The sequence below is a fragment of the Macaca nemestrina genome, chromosome 4 (genome assembly GCF_043159975.1).
Source record: "Macaca nemestrina isolate mMacNem1 chromosome 4, mMacNem.hap1, whole genome shotgun sequence".
NCBI classification, from domain to species: Eukaryota; Metazoa; Chordata; class Mammalia; order Primates; family Cercopithecidae; genus Macaca; species Macaca nemestrina.
In genome coordinates this window covers 119,745,417-119,762,374 of record NC_092128.1, presented here as the reverse complement: position 1 = coordinate 119,762,374, position 16,958 = coordinate 119,745,417, and the positions used below count along the sequence as shown (strand labels likewise).

General features: G+C 37.8%; 1 long non-coding RNA gene across 1 annotated transcript in view; it reads right to left on the bottom strand.

Moving 5' to 3' along the window:
• Positions 1 to 1,041: 1,041 nt before the first annotated feature.
• Positions 1,042 to 16,958, bottom strand: part of LOC105492365 (uncharacterized) — a 43,538-nt gene continuing 27,621 nt past the window's right edge. The window contains exon 3 of the long non-coding RNA XR_011621694.1: positions 1,042 to 1,100. This is a non-coding gene — a long non-coding RNA (uncharacterized lncRNA). The remainder of the gene's footprint in view (positions 1,101 to 16,958) is intronic.

Here is a 16,958-nt window from a genome sequence, read left to right as displayed (position 1 = left end):
AGATCTAGGGCTTCTACCAGAACTGTCTCATTTTTCTGTAAGCGATTCTGTTTCACTAGTGCATCCTAAGGTATGAAATGATATTGCAAATTTCACCACCTCAACATTTCAAATTCATAACACACATCTTAAATGTGTTACCATGTAATCATGGCTCTTCATAAGTAACTATTTCATAAAATACTCATGCTATTGAAAGCTGGGTGTAAATAAGAATTTTCTATTACTCGATCTTCAAAGCCAGGGACTCTGCTCTTACCCTTCTTCCATTTTCACACCTCTCTTTCTCCTTCTCACTGCTGCTAGTAAAGCTTCTCTGCTTTTAAAGACTTGCATGATTAGATTTGGCACTCCTGGAAAACCCAAGATTATCTCACCACCTCAGGGCTGGAATATTTAATCACATCTGCCAAATTACTTTTGCTATATGAGATAACAAATTTTCAGGTTCTGGAAGTTGTTAATTGCCTGTAATCCATTTTAAAAATGTAAAATTTAAATTGTAAGTGACAGTAGTGCAATATATTTGTTTGCAAATTAATCTTAACCTACAAATCCAGGCCGATGAGTTGAAATCTAGATTACCCTAATCAGAGTTATACACACCAAAAATGAACAGTTAGCATTGAAGACCTCTGAGTGGGCTTTCTATCTCCAAAGTTCTTGAACTCCTGCTATCTCAACCTTCATCAGAGATTTTGCATTAAGAATGACAGTAGATAGGAATTTTTTTCTGGGAATAATTTTTCATAATTGAAGTGACTGACATTTATATTTAAGATAAATGGTTGGCTATAAATTGGTAGAGTTATTTACTTCCATATCTCAGGTGAATGGGTATAAAAATGTGATGTGCCCAACACCTCTTGCGCCTTTGGAGTATTAACCTAGATCTTGAACTCTATTTGGTCCTGGGTAACCCACTTAAAGGCAAACTCTGCTGCCTTATCCACCTAGCAGTTTGGTATACAGCAACAAAATAACATTATACTCACTGTAGATGGAACGGTTTAACCAAGGGCATCTTAGAGAAGCTTTGCTTAGAATAGACAACAGGAATTCCCAAAAGCTTGCAGGAGGAAGCCGTAAGTTGTCAGTCTCTAATTTGAAAAGAAAATGCTTGTTTGTATGCTTGGCAGTCCTGTTTTACACTTCTTTTATTATACAATCATCCTGGTAGCAAGACTGTGTATGTGTGTGTGTGTGTGCATGTATGTGTGTTTAAGAGAGATCATTTCTAGCATCTAAATAGTCCTTTACTGGAGGTGATCAGTCTTGATCAAAATAATGTGACAATGTGACGATTATTGAACAATCAAAATGATTCAGATTATTTCTCAATGGGAATGGGTGTGGTACCCTCAGGGCATGAAAAGAAAAGGGAACTAATTTTAGAACACTGATACATATTTTTAAAATATGTAAATATGTATGTTAAAACCAAGCAAGTAAAGTGAATTGGTGGAAGTCTATTTTATGTATTGTGAAGAATTGTACAAAGTAACATGATAGTCATAAATATGCAATTTGTTGAGCAGAGTCATGAATAATTTAATTTAGTTCTAATAAAAACATTTTGTAGTAAGAATCATTTTACATTTTCAATTTACAGATGAGGAAACTGAGGTCACATATAAAGTAAGTTTCGGAAGCATCTTTCAAATGTAGATGTGTAACAGGTGACACCAATGTTCCCACAAGCAACAGAATAAACTGCTCTTCATTTTAAACTTCATAGGATGCTGGCATACATTACGTATTCAAAAGGTCCTCAACTCACTTCTCCTCCTTGCACTACAGAGAAATTAACAGGAATATGGATATGTCCTGTCAGAGAAAGAGGATGTCCTGGTATAACAATTTCATTTGAAGCCACAGAGGTTGCTCTTGCTGCAAATATTGCATTTGTTTATTATGGAATATATGGCAACAGAAAAGTCCTCCCTTGCTGGGATGAATACATCAGTTTCCATTTTCATTGAATTCAGCTAATAGGGTAGAGGGCCAGTCAATATATGTCCTCACTGGGTATTAACAGAGACAAGAAAACATGAAAAGTGCAGGCACAGAACAAAGAGGTTCATAGACACAAGATGTGTCTTCCCCTAGACCTAATATTCAACAGATAACTAAATACTTGGGATTCTACCAAAAGGGAAATTAAGCTATTAATCAAGATGCATAATATATATTTAAGTGCATTTCACAGATTAAAGGTATAACTATGTTTGTTCTTCCTTGGTGTTCTGAGGTAGAAGGGGGCTCACTTAGAGGAGACACCATTAGAGAAAAAAAGAATGTGACTGCAGAGCTTTGGAAAGATATAAATAACAGGTAGGGTGTGAGCATACTCACAGAGAAGCTATTTTGGAAGTCTTTGGAAAATTAGATGATTTTAAGAATATACAAAATGCCAACCTCCAAATAATTTACAAAACATTGTGAACAAATTTTGGGATTGCATCATTGTCACAGAAATAATCCTATTGCTTAATGGTATTTTGGTTTTAGCCAATATAATATTGTGGTTGGCCTTTTTAATGTCTTTTTTTTTAAATTCAGAAGATATTTTAGCTCATTACATTCTAAACTTGTTTACTCAGCACATACTATTCATGTTGATCACTTGGCAGGATATGAAGAAGACCTGCTGGCATAAGGCATAGCCTTGACCTTAATAAATGTACAAATCAATGGCAAGTTTAGACATGTACCCAAAGCACTAGAACAGAAAGTAGTAAGTGATATCTACTCACTCAGCAAGTGTTTATTACGTAACTTATTTATATGTGTCAGGCTCTATCTGGAAATACAACAGAAACAGACAAAATTTAAAACAACTACACTGTCTCTATAAAATTTACATTTTAGTTGTTGGTGAGATATACTAAAAATGAATATAGAAAGCTTAGAATTCTACATGGGATGGTAGGCAGAGTAATTCCCCCCACCAAAGTGACCATGTCTTAATCCCAGAATCTGGGAGGATGTTAGTTTACATCAAAACCTGGCTTTGCAGATGGGATTAAGATTATGCACTTTAAAATAATAGGAAGTGCATTTTGGATTATTAGTTGAGCCCAGTCTAACCACAGAAGTCATTAAAAGCAAAGAACATTTTCCCACTGTAGTTGGAGGAGACCTGATGACAGAAGCAGGATCTGAGAGATTATATATCACTGGCTTCGAAAAAAGGAGCCATGAGCCAACAAATGTGAGTGCCTCTAGAAACCAAAGAAGGCAAGGGAGTGCATTCTCTTCTACAGCCTCCAGAAAGGAGCACAGCCTTGTGCGGTGCTCAGTTCAGTGCAGTGAGTTCCCAACTCACTTTGTTTAAGCCACTAAGTTTGTGGAAAGTACTTATGACAGCAATAGAAAGCTAATTCAAATGCTGAGAATATTATGGAGAAGCATAAAGCATAGAAGAGAAAAGGGAATGTTGGTGGTAGAGGATGTTGCCGTTTTCCTTAGGGTGGTTAGAAAAAGCCTCCTGGAGAAGATAAGCCAGAGTCAGGATCGGGGAGTCCTGTTGATCAGGGAAAAGCATGCCAGACAGAGGAATAAGACGTTGCATTATATGTTGCTTAGCAGAAATAATTAACGTCCAGGGGCAAAGAGAAGGAGGAGGCCAGGACAGAAAGTGATTAAAAGCTATTGTAATGAGTCTGATTTAAACTACTTTAGGAGTTGTGAAAGGAAAATAAAATCTCAGGACCCAAAATGCACTATGCCAAAGGGAAACGTTAAACTGAAAGCTGAGTCACACAAATAGCTGGAGATAGAAGGCCAGATGTCTCCACAGGTGCTACTCTATGTTTACTTTATCTTATGTAAATTGTTCATTTACTGAGCATGAGAGGAATACATAATTGACTATTCCTCTTTTCCCTCCTTTCACATGTAAAATGTGGATTCAGTGAACGCTAATGGAAGCCTTAAAAAAAATGCAACCGCTTTCCGCTTTAATCTACACTTCCCCTTTTCTTCGTTCTTCTTTTCTGTACTGTCTGGCCTTTCCTTTTTAAATATTGATGTCCAGAGACCCTCTCTGGTAAAAGTACGGATCACAGATTGTTCCTGTGGTTTTGTGTTTCTTTTTCTTTGGTATGTCTTCAATCTTGGCAAAATAAACCTCTAAATTGATTGAGACCTGCCTCAGGTACTTTTTGGTTTACAGAAGTTATATGCACTAAAATGTGGTAATGGTGATGCAAAGGAGAGAATTTTTTTTTTTTTCTCTTGAGACACGGTCTCACTCTGCTGTCTAGGCTGGAGTGCGGTGGTGCAATCATGGCTCATTAAAGCCTTGGCCTACTGTGCTCAAGTGATCTTCTCATCTCAGCCTCTTGAGTAGCTGGGACACCAGCACATGCCGCCACACCGAGCTAATTCTTTTATTTTTATTTTTTCTAGAGACAGTGTGATATGGTTTGGCTCTGTGTCCCCACCCAAATCTCATCTTGAATTATACTCCTGTAATTCCCATATGTTATGGGAGGGAACTGGTGAGAGATAATTGAATCATTGGAGCAGTTTCCCCCATACTGTTCTCATGGTAGTGAATAAGTCTCATGAGATCCGGTGGTTTTATCAGAGGTTGCCACTTTTGCATCTTCCTCATTCTTTCTTTGCCTGCTGCCATTCATGTAAGATGGGACTTGCTCCTCCTTGCCTTCTGCCATGATTGTGAGGCTTCCCCAGCCATGTGGAACAGTAAGTCCAATTAAACCTCTTTCTTTTGTAAATTGCCCAGTCTCAGGTACATCTTTATCAGCAGCTTGAAAATGGACTAATACAATAAATTGGTACCAGTAGAGTGGGCATTGCTGAAAAGATACCTGAAAATGTGGAAGCCACTTTGGAACTTGGTAACAAGCAGAGGTTGGAACAGCTTGGAGGGCTCAGAAGAGGACAGGAAAATATAGGAAACTTTGGAACTTCCTGGAGACTTGTTGAACGGCTTTGCCTGAAATGCTGATAGTGATATGAGCAATAAGATCCAGACTGAGTTGGTCTCAGATGGAGCTGAGGAACTTGTTGGGAACTGGAACAAAGGTGACTCTTGTTATGTTTTAGCAAAGAAACTGGTGTCATTTTGCCCCTTCCCTAAAGACTTGTGGAACTTTGAACTCAAGAGAGATGATTTAAGGTATCTGGTAGAAGAAATTTCTAAGCAGTAAAGCTTTCAAGAGTTGACTTGGGTGCTGTTAAAGGCATACAGTTTTAAAAGGGAAAAAAGAGCATAAAAGTTTGAAAAGTTTGCAGCCTGATAATGTGATAGAAAAGAAAATCTCATTTTCTGAGGAGAAATTTAAGCCACATGCAGAAATTTGCATAAGTAACGAGAAGTCAATGTTAATCCCCGAGACAATGAGGAAAATGTCTCCAGGGCATAACAGAGGTCTTCAGGGCAGCCCCTCCCATCACAGGACTGGAGGCCCAGGGTCCCTGAGCTGTGTGCAGCCTAGGGACTTGGTGTCCTGCATCCCAGCCATTCCAGCCCTGGCTGGAAAGGGTCTAACATAGAGACCAGGCCATGGCTTCAGATGGTGCAAGCCCCAAGCCTTGGCAGCTTCCATGTGGTGTTGAGCCTATGAATGCACAGAAGTCAAGAATTGAAGTTTGGAAACCTCTGCCTAGATTTCAGATGTATGGAAACACCTGGATGCCCAGGCAGAAGTTTGCAGCAGGGGTGGGGCTCTCATGGAGAACCTCTGCTAGGGTAGTACAGAAGGGAAACATGGGGTCAGAGCCCCCACATAGAGTCCCTGCTGGGGCACCGCTTAGTGGAACTGTGAGACAAGGGCTACCATCCCCCAAATCCCAGAATGGTATATCCACAGACAGCTTGCACCGTGCATCTGGAAAAGCTGCAGACACTAAACACCATCCCATGAAAGCAAATAGGAGAGAGGCTATACCCTGCAAAGCTATAGGATGGAGCTGCCCAAGACCATGGGAACTCACCTCTTGCATCAGCACGACCTGGATGTGAGAACTGGAGTCAATGGAGATCATTTTGGAGCTTTAAGATTTGACTGCCCTGCTGGATTTCAGACTTGCATGGGCCCTGTAGCCCCTTTGGCCAATTTCTTCCATTTGGAATGGTTGTATTTACCCAGTGTCTGTACCCACATTGTAACTAGGAAATAACTAGCTTACTTTTGATTTTACAGGCTCATAGGCAGAAGGGACTTGCCTTGTGTCAGATGAGACTTTGGGATGTGTACATTTTAGTTTATGCTGAAATGAGTTAAGACTTTGACAGACTGTTGGGAAGGCATGATTTGTTTTGAAATGTGAGGACATGAGATTTGGCAAGGGTCAGGGCTGGAATGATACGGTTTGTCTCTGTGTCTTCACCCAAATCTCATCTTGAATTGTACTACCATAATTGTCACGTGCTGTAGGAGGGATCTGGTGGGAGATAATTGAATCCTGAGGGAATCATACCCCATACTGTTCTCATGGTAGTGAATAAGTCTCAGGAGATCTGATGGTTTTATCAGTTTCTGCCTTTGCATTTTCCTCATTCTCTATTTGCCTGCTGCCATCCATGTAAGATACAACTTGCTCCACCTTGCCTTCTGCCATGATTATGAGGCTTCCCCAGTCACATGGAACTATAAGTCCAATTAAACATCTTTCTTTTGTAAATTGCCCAGTCTTGGGTATGTCTATATTAGCATTGTGTAAATGGACTAATACACATTGTTTCTCTATGTTGTTTAGACTGGTCTTGAAGTCCTGGGCTCAAGTGATCCTCCTGCCTCAGCCTCCCAAAGTGCTGGGATTACAATCATGAACCACTGTACCCAGACAAGAAAGATTTTTGAAGCTGAATTTACTAAAATTAAATGCTGACTAGGGAAAAAGACCGTACGTGGTTAAAATATGTTTGGCTAATATAATAGCTAAAAATTTGCACACCACAACCAAGTGGGATTTGTTCCAGGAATGCAAGATGGTTCAATATTCAAAAGTCAATTATACATTTAAAAATCTCAAGTCATCACATTGGGAGGCTAAAGAAGAAATATAGTTATATCAATAGATGCAGAAAAAATATTTGACGATATGTTAATAATTTTATTGTCGAATAATTATTAATTACAAAAATGCTGATTAATTGAGAAAATACTCAGCAAACTAATAGAGAACTTGCTTAACTTGATGAAGAACACCTATAAAAACCTACAGCTAACATCATACCTAATGGTGAAAAGCTGCATATTTTCCCCTAAGATCATCATCAAGGCAAGGATGCCACTATCTCTGGTCTTACTCAACTTTGTACAAGAATTCCAAGTGAATGCAGGAAGGCAAAAAGAAAAAAAAAAAAGAAAAAAGAAAGAAAGGAAAAAGAAAGAAACAAAAGGAATGTAGATTGGGAAGGAAGAAATAAAACTGGTCTTGTTTGTAGATGTCATGTGTATATGCAAAAAAAAAAGAAAAAAAAAACAAAGAATCAACAACAAAAAATTCTCATGGAAGTGATATGTCATCATAGAGAAGCTACTCAAGATTAATACAAAAAAAAAATGTCAATTGCTTTCTTGAATACCAGAAATGACTAACCAGAAATTCAAATGAGAAATATAGTGCCACTTAGATTAACATCAAAATTAAATACCTAGGTATAAATCAAACAAAATATGTACATGAGCTATGTGAGGAGTACTTTTAAATTCAGATGAAACAAATCATTTCATGCACATTGATAGGAAGGCTCAATATTGTAAACATATCAGTCCCTTCCAGCTTGATCTATAGATTCAATGCAATCCTAATCAAATCCCAGAAAGTTATTTTTTAGATATTAACAAACTTATTCTAAAATTTAGGCATATTCAGTTTTGAAATGACTTCTTAGATACAACATTAAAAGCACAATACATAAAAGAAAATGTTAACTAATTGGACTTTATTAAAACTAAAAATTTCTACTCTGAAAAAGTAGAAAAATTTCTACTCTGAAAATATTAAGATAAAAAGACAAACCACACTAGGAGAAAAATATTATTTTGCAAAACACACAACTAAAAAGGAATTAGTAACCATAATTTACAAAAATTTCCAAACTCCACAGGAAAAAAACAACTCTGATGTAATGAAATGGGCAATATATCTCAATAGACACCTCACCAAAGAATATATACAGATGGGAAATAAGTATGTGATAAAATGTTCAAAATCGTGTATCATTAGAGAACTGCAAATTAAAACAATGATGACTTAATCCTACATAACTACAAGGATGGCTAAAATCCAAAAACATTAACACCTGTAAATGCTGGTGAAGATAAAGAGCAGCAGCATTGTTCACTCATTGCTGGTGGGAATGCAAAATGAAACAGTCACTTTGAAAGCAGTTTGGCAGTTTCTTACAAAACTAAATGTACTCTTGCTATATGATCCAGCAATTGTGCTCATTGGCATTTACCCAAATGAGTAAAAAAAAATATATCCACACAAAAAAGTGCACATAAATATTTGTAGCAGCTTTATTCATAATTGGTAGAACTTGGAGACAATTGAGATATGTATGCTACAATAGGTGAACAGATAATCGAATTGTAGTATATCCATACCAGGGAATACTATTCAGCAATAAAAAGAAATGAATATCAAGCCATGAAAAGACCTGGAGAAAATTTGAAGGCATATTGTTAAGTGAAAGAAGCCTATCTGAAAAGGCTACATGCTGTATTATTCCAACTACATGACATTTGGAAAAGGCAAAACTATGGAGACAATCCAAAGATCAGTGGATTTCAAAGATACAGGGAAAGAGAGTGGGAAAGATGAAGAGTTGAAGCACAGAGGATTTTTAGGACAATGAGACTATTCTGCAAGATATCGTAATGGCAGATATATGTCATTATACATTTGTAAAACCGATATAGTATATAACCCTAATGTAAACGATAAAATTTTGTTAATAATACTGTATTGATATTGACTCATCAGTTGTAACAGAGGTACCACGTTAATGCAAGATCTTTATAACAGAAAAAACTTGAGGAGGAGGGTGATATACTATTCACTCAATTGTAGTGGAAGCCTAAACATGCTAAAGAATAAAGTCTATTAATTAAAAAAATAATAATGTTTGAAATTAATGGTGTGATATCTTGAATGGCAGTTGATTAAGAAGAAATCAGTAAGTCATGAAGAGGAGAAGCTGTCAGCCTCTGCAATATAATAATCAGGTAGACTTGTGTGATAGCGGTGTCATGCAGATAGGTGGAGATGTGGAACAGATGGTTGGGGTAGAATTACATACCTGAGAGACAAGTAGTAAAGATGTTATTAAAAACCAGGTTGAAGTTCCATATCACCTCCTAGTTTAACTTTCCGTTAACTGTTATTTATCCAACAAGTAGCTTCCATTTACTAACTGGCAGGTCTTTAGAATCTAATTGAAGTCTACAATCTATTCCAAGACCAGGAATATTCATTGTATTCTAGTCAAGTCTAGAATCTATTCCAAGTCTAAGAATACTTATTGAGTTGGCTGTGGAGGTATCTCTATCAATTAGTTAAATTTATGCAATTTTATTATATGTTTGTTACCTATACGTTTGTTACCTAAACATTAGAGTGAGAGACTGAATCTCACCCTAGACCAAATATTGGATTAAAGAGCATCCACGTGGGGAGTTGTCAGTAAATGCATGAGCAGCAGCACTTCTTGTGTTATTTAGTATTTAAAGAAAATGAAAGTAGAAGGAAAATATATAAAAGAAAGAATAATATTTGGAATGTTACAGGAAATAACCAACATGTGCACACACACCACACACACACACACACACACACACACACACATAGCTCAGAGCCAGCCTTAAGAGAACAATGTTCATGGTGATGTAGATGTTGCAGGCGGGAGACAGCGAGATCATGGCACCAGGGCCCGAGCATGGGCAGAAATCACACCTCTGCCCATGGGAATGGATGTATTATAAAAATCATCAAAGACAGACATTTAATTTATATCTGGTTCCATATACCACAGGCTACACACACACACTTATATGTATGTAAATATATGTGAAGGTATGTTTATTTTATACTTTCATCATGGCTGTTATCAAGGAGGGGAGAAAGTTATTTCATTATAAAAGAGATTCTTTATGTTTGACAAAACAGTTCTCAAATTTCCCTGCACCCAGGAATCACCTTGAAAAGCTGTTTTTTGTTTGTTTGTATGTTTGTTAGATGTTTAATTACATTAGTTAAAATGTTAATATAACTTTTAAAATTTATAAGCCTTTTTAAAATTATACTTTAAATTCTAGGGTATATGTGCACAACATGCAGGTTTGTTACATATGTATACATGTGCCATGTTGTTGTGCTGCACCCATTAACTCGTCATTTACATTAGGTATATCTCCTAATGCTATCCCTCGCCCGCCCCCCCAACAATAGGACCTGGTGTGTGATGATCCCCTTCCTGTGTCCAAGTGATCTCATTGTTCAATTCCCACCTATGAGTGAGAACATGTGGTATTTGGTTTTCTGTTCTTGCGATAGTTTGCTGAGAATGATGGTTTCCAGCTGCATCCATGTCCCTACAAAGAACACGAACTCATCCTTTTTTATGGCTGCATAGTATTCCATGGTGTATATGTGCCACACTGTCTTAATCCAGTCTGTCACTGATGAACATTTGGGTTGATTCCAAGTCTTTGCTATTGTGAATAGTGCCACAATAAACATATGTGTGCATGTGTCTTTATAGCAGCATGACATAATCCTTTGGGTATATCCGCAGTAATGGGATGGTATTTCTAGTTCTAGATCCTTGAGGAATCACCACGCTGTTTTCCACAATGGTTGAACTAGTTTACAGTCCCACCAACAGTGTAAAAGTGTTCCTATTTCTCTATATCCTCTCCAGCACCTGTTGTTTCCTGATTTTTTAATGATCGCCATTCTAACTGCTGTGAGATGGTATCTCATTGTGGTTTTGATTTGCATTTCTCTGATGGTGGATGATGATGAGCATTTTTTCATGTGTCTGTTGGCTGTATGAATGTCTTCTTTTGAGAAGTGTCTGTTCATATCCTTTGCCCACTTTTTGATGCAGTTGTTTGTTTTTTCCTTGTAAATTTGATTGAGTTCTTTATAGGTTCTGGATATTAGCCCTTTGTCAGATGAGGAGATAGCAAAAATTTTCTCCCATTCTGTAGGTTGCCTGTTCACTCTGATGGTAGTCTCGTTTGCTGTGAAGAAGCTCTTTAGTTTAATTAGATCCCATTTGTCAATTTTGGCTTCTGTTGCCATTGCTTTTGGTGTTTTAGACATGAAGTCCTTGCCCGTGCCTATGTCCTGAATGGTATTACCTAGGTTTTCTTCTAGGGTTTTTATGGTATTAGGTCTAACATTTAAGTCTCTAATCCATCTTGAATTAATTTTCATATAAGGAGTAAGGAAAGGATCCTGTTTCAGCTTTCTACTTATGGCTAGCCAATTTTCCCAGCACCATTTATTAAATAAGGAATCCTTTCCCCATTTCTCGTTTTTGTCAGGTTTGTCAAAGATCAGATGGCTGTAGATGTGTGGTATTATTTCTGAGGGCTCTGCTCTGTTCCATTGGTCTGTATCTCTGTTTTGGTACCAGTACCACGCTGTTTTGGCTACTGTAGCCTTGCACTATAGTTTGAAGTCAGGTAGCATGATGCCTCTAGCTTTGTTCTTTTGGCTTAGGATTGTCTTGGCAATGCAGGCTCTTTTTTGGTTCCATATGAACTTGAAAGCAGTTTTTTCCAATTCTGTGAAAAAACTCATTGGTAGCTTGATGGGGATGGCATTGAATCTATAAACTACCTTGAGCAGTGTGGCCATTTTCACGATATTGATTCTTCCTATCCATGAGCATGGTATGTTCTTCCGTTTGTTTGTGTCCTCTTTTATTTCACTGAGCGGTGGTTTGTAGTTCTCCTTGAAGAGGTCCTTTACATCCCTTGTAAGTTGGATTCCTAGGTATTTTATTCTCTTTGAAGCAATTGTGAATGGAAGTTCATTCCTGATTTGGCTCTCTGATAGTCTGTTACTGGTGTATAAGAATGCTTGTGATTTTTGCACATTGATTTTGTATTCTGAGACTTTGCTGAAGTTGCTTATCAGCTTAAGGAGATTTTGGGCTGAGATGATGGGGTTTTCTAAATATACAATCATGTCATCTGCAAACAGGGACTATTTGACTTCCTCTTACTAATTGAATACTCTTTATTTCTTTCTCCTGCCTGATTGCCCGGGCCAGAACTTCCAACACTATGTTGAATAGGAGTGGTGAGAGAGGTCATCCCTGTCTTGTGTCAGTTTTCAAAGGGAATGCTTCCAGTTTTTGCCCATTCAGTATGATATTGGCGGTGGGTTTGTGATAAAAAGCTCTTATTATTTGAGGTATGTTCCATCAATACCGAATTTATTGAGAGTTTTTAGCCTGAAGGGCTGTTGAATTTTGTCAAAGGCCTTTTCTGCATCCACTGAGATAATCATGCGGTCTTTGTCTTTCGCTCTGTTTATATGCTGGATTACATTTATTGATTTGCGTATGTTGAACCAGCCTTGCATCCCAGGGATGAAGGCCACTTGATCATGGTGGATAAGTTTTTGTTATGTTACTGGATTCAGTTTGCCAGCATTTTATTGAGGATTTTTGCATCAATGTTCATCAGGGATATTGGTCTAAAATTCTGTTTTTTTGTTGTATCTCTGTCTGGCTTTGGTATCAGGATGATGTTGGCCTTGTAAAATGAGTTAGGGAGGATTCCCTCTTTTTCTATTGATTGGAATAGTTTCAGAAGGAATGGTACCAACTCCTCCTTGTACTTCTGGTAGAATTCAGCTGTGAGTCTGGTCCTGGACTTTTTTTGGTTGGTAGTCTATTAATTATTGCCACAATTTCAGAGCCTGCTATCGGTCTATTCAGGGATTTAACTTCTTCCTGGTTTAGTCTTGGGAGACTGTAAGTGTCCAGGAAGTTTTATCATTTCTTCGAGGTTTTCTAGTTTATTTGCATAGAGGTGTTTATAGTATTCTCTGATGGTAGTTTGAATTTCTGTGGGGTCGGTGGTGATATCCCCTTTATCATTTTTTATTGCGTCTATTTGATTCTTCTCTCTTTTCTTTTTTATTAATCTTGCTAGCGGTCTATCAATTTTGTTGAACTTTTCAAAAAACCGGCTCCTGGATTCATTGATATTTTGGAGGGATTTTTGTGTCTCTATCTCCTTCAGTTTTGCTCTGATCTTAGTTATTTCTTGCCTTCTGCTAGCTTTTGAATGTGTTTGCTCTTGCTTCTCTAGTTCTTTTAATTGTGATGTTAATTTGGATCTTAACATCAATTTTAGATCTTTCTTACTTTCTCTTGTGGGCATTTAGTGCTATAAATTTCCCTCTACATACTGCTTTAAATGTGTCCCAGAGATTCTGGTATGTAGTGTCTTTGTTCTCATTGGTTTCAAAGAACATCTTTATTTCTGCCTTCATTTCATTATGTACGCAGTATTCATTCAGGAGCAGGTTGTTCAGTTTCCATGTAGTTGAGTGGTTTTGGTTGAGTTTCTTAATCCTGAGTTCTAGTTTCATTGCACTGTGGTCTGAGAGACAGTTTGCTGTATTTTCTGTTCTTTTACATTTGCTGAGGAGTGCTTTGTTTCCAACTATGTGGTCAATTTTGGAATAAGTGTGATGTGGTGCTGAGAAGAATCTATATTCTGTTGATTTTGGGTGGAGAGTTCTATAGATGTCTATTAGGTCTGCTTGGTGCAGAGCTGAGTTCAATTCCTGGATATCCTTGTTAACTTTCTGTCTCATTGATCTGTCTCATGTTGACAGTGGGGTGTTAAAGTCTCCCATTTTTATTGTATGGAAGTCTAAGTCTCTTTGTAAGTCTCTAAGGACTTGTTTTATGAATCTGGGTGCTCCTGTATTGGGTGCATATATATTTAGGATAGTTAGCTCTTCCTGATGAATTGATCCCTTTGCCATTATGTAATGGCCTTCTTTGTCCCTTTTGATCTTTGATGGTTTAATGTCTGTTTTATCAGAGACTAGGATTGCAACCCCTGCTTTTTTTTTTTTTTTTTTTCCATTTGCTTGGTAGATCTTCCTCCATCCCTTTATTTTGAGCCTATGTGTGTCTCTGCATGTGAGACGCATCTCCTGAATACAGCAAATTGATGGGTCTTGACTCTTTATCCAATTTGCCACTCTGTGTCTTTTAATTGGACCATTTATTCCATTTACATTTAAGGTTAATGTTGTTATGTGTGAACTTGATCCAGTCATTGTGATATTAGCTGGTTATTTTGCTCGCTAGTTGATGCAGTTTCTTCCTACCATCGATGGACTTTACATTTTGACATATTTTGCAATGACTGGTACCAGTTGTTCCTTTCCGTGTTTAGTGCTTCCTTCAGGATCTCTTGTAGGGCAGGCCTGGTGGTGACAAAATCTGTAAGCATTTGCTTGTCTATAAAGTATTTTATTTCTCTGAGAAAAGCTTTTTAAAAGATGATGGCCAAAGATTTTGATTTCTTTGTTTCTAATTAATCTCTGGAATCAGAATTTAAAAGAAAAATAAAACAAGATAATGTTGTCATTCTTAATCTACACTTTGAAAGGCAATGAGAATATTTTTAAAAACTTATCTGGGCTTTTAGACTCTGGAGGGTAGCCACTGGGGAACTGTATATTGATTCTTTCCTCAATTCAATTAAATTGATTTCCACGGAATTCCATAAACATGTATTTATGATATGCTAACATAAGCATTTAGACAGCGCAGAAAGTAATAAGGGCACATGCTTCAATCTGTTATATATCATAGGTGCTTCTTCAGGGACTGGAAAGGTGCTGTTATTTAATATGAGTATATTTTGAAGAAAGGAATTTTAGATTACCCTAACAGTTATCCAAGGTATATCCTTTCAGTTGAAAATAAAGTCTGACTTTTCCTTTAGGCTCTTTGTCTTCCTAAAGTTCTGAAGCAGGTTTCAGCTAGCATTTTCATGACTTATCCCAGAAATGTTGATGCTATGGATAGTTAATTAATTTAAAAGACTAAATATTTGTGTAAAGCACAGCCTATCAAATAATAGAAAAAATATGGTATGAAACAGGATAATTTTTGTTCTCCTGTTGAATGTATGAATTTCTCTCCTGTGATTGCTTAGATACATACATCTAGCCAAAAAGAAAAGAAAAATTATACGGTGATAGTATCCCACTCCAATCTCATGTTTTAATGAAGTGCCTCATTACTTGGTTTCTGTTGAGCTGCACTAATTTCATAACTCCTCCCCTCTCCATCTCACTGCCATCCCACTGCTTCTTTAAAACAACAATACAAACTCTGAGAGTGGTGAGGATCATTAGAAAGAAACAAAATCACTATTTTTGAATAATAGTAATTACAAGCATTAGGCACTTTGTGTTACAATGTATTGTAATCACCATAACACTAGAAGTGGGCATAACTAGATTCACATAATTGAACAAATTAATATTGAGAAAGCTTAAAGAAACCGTCCAAGGTTTCTACAACCCAATTTTTGTAGTAAAAACCTGGTTCTTTTCTCACCACCAGGAAGTACAAGGCTTGCAGACACTTTGAAGTGCGAGGGGTTATGGAATTTACTGGGTAAAAAGGAAAAATGAAAAAAACTCAGCAAAGCAAGAGGGATTCCTATTCACAGGCCCCCATCTCACAGATTGAATCCCAGGTCACCACCCAAAAACAGGAGGGGCCAGGTTCCTTCCCACTGCAAATGACACAAACTTTCCAGGACCTACCCAGTCCTCCCTGTGCACAGCCCGGTCAAAGGTTCTCTGGGGACTACTTTTTACTTGACTGTCTCATTTTCCCCTCTAAAGAAATACATCTAACTGCCATTAGAATAAGGATAAGGATAAGGACAAAGACCGATCTTAAGTTCTTCCTGCTGTTGGGGGGTGCTGTTTTGGGGAAATGGAAGTCAGAGTTCACTCAGAGGCCAATCTAAGGGTACCCAGCAGAAGGGGTCACAGTCAGAGAATCTGGTTGCATGACCGTTTGAAGTTTAATGGCCTGAAGGCAAGAATAGACACACCGAGTTATTGGAAAACATGTATCAAAATAAAACAAGGGGAGGATTAAGGATACCTAAAAAATTCTGAAGCCTTTTACCAGTTTGCACAAGGAGAGAGAGGCCAAAAACCTGACTTGTAAAAAAAAAAAAAAAAAAAAAAAAGGGTTTCCCTTTTGCCTGCATGTCAGGCTTCTGGGTTCCTTTCCCCTGAACCCAATCCTAAGCCAACTCATTCCAGGATTAGGAAACTAACACTTCCCAATTTGGAGGATGCACTCTGAGGGGAGTGTCCCATAGTACAGAGGCACAATTACCAATCAGTGAAGAGAGGACAGAGGAATAAAAAAAAAGAAAGACTTTTTTTCAAAGGAGTCCCAGAGGTTCAGGATGCATTTGAAAGGGGTACAGACTGAAGACGAATGGCTACTCATCTAGAAAGAGGGGAGTGAAGCATCCCTGGTTCCTTTCCCTTCCTAAGCAATTACCCAAGGTACGTGAGGGAGGGAAAGTGAGACATTCCTGTTTCTTTCCTCCTTTCTTATATCCCTGAGTCCTGGCTACTGTGACAGAGTGCCACTCATGGGTATTAAGGGGGCTTTTACCCACGTTAACAGGGAGCCTAGAGAGTGGGAGTGTCTACTCTTACCCATGCATGCCCTATCTTCCCTGCTCTCCATAGCCTTTGAATTCCCTAGACCTCATTTATGCCATGGATTACAGCATGGCCTTTAACCATGTAAGAGGAAGCATGGCTTAACTGAAAGAAATCAGTCACACTCAACTGCACTGTGCCTTTTAAATTCTGTTATTGTCTGCCTCTGGATCCTTCAGATCCAGTTTTCTTTCCTAGAGCTTTTACATGAAGCTTGGAAT